Here is a 914-nt window from a genome sequence, read left to right on the forward strand (position 1 = left end):
ATTAAAAAAGTTTTATCAATAATTGTATAATTATTGAAAAAAATTTTGTAATAAAATATAAAATAGCTAATATTTAATTATTAATAAATATATTAATTATTATTTTTATTATCGCTAAAAATAAAATAAATAACTGTTAAAAATTATTTTTTTAGGAGTGACAATAATGGACCACTTAACTAGATTAGACATGCTTTGGAAATTTGAATGGTCCATTGCTATTAAACGTATGCTAGTGGGAAACAGAAATAATATATATTGATACTAGTCTAAATATAACGACAAACCATTCTTTCAATTTTACTCATTGAGTCATGGATATTTCTAAAGGAATCCATAATAATTTATAGTCCAATTTAATTTGTTAATCATCTACCATATTTTATATTGCTTAAGGTACTAATTAAGGGCATGTTTCTATTATTTTCTAGGAAGTCAATTACATTTTCTTGTTATGTTTTATAATTAATGATGATTACATATATGTACCATGTATCTTCCTAGATATATCAATTAATCTATATAAAATTAACAAAATAATTAAATATGAATCGTTCAAGAACCCTAATGAATGCAAATTGAAACAAGTAGGACGAGCTCAAGAACCCTTGGAAAATCAAAATAAAATAATTTGATTTGGGTAGGTGATGAGAAACAAAAGTAATTAAGTCTATTTATATATTATTTTTTGTTAACTATTACAATACTACTAAAGTATAAAACACAACTACAGGACTAATTAACATATAGTAAACACATACATTGATTTATTAAATATATTGATAATATAAACTTTTTACTATTATCTAATTATAATCATACCATCATTATAATCGATTCTGATAGAGAGATATATCTATTTATGTGTCTCTTTTTATAAATTTAAATTTTTGAAAGAAATGATTCATCATAAT

This window comes from Arachis ipaensis, chromosome B06, assembly GCF_000816755.2.
Source record: "Arachis ipaensis cultivar K30076 chromosome B06, Araip1.1, whole genome shotgun sequence".
In the NCBI taxonomy this organism is placed as follows: domain Eukaryota; kingdom Viridiplantae; phylum Streptophyta; class Magnoliopsida; order Fabales; family Fabaceae; genus Arachis; species Arachis ipaensis.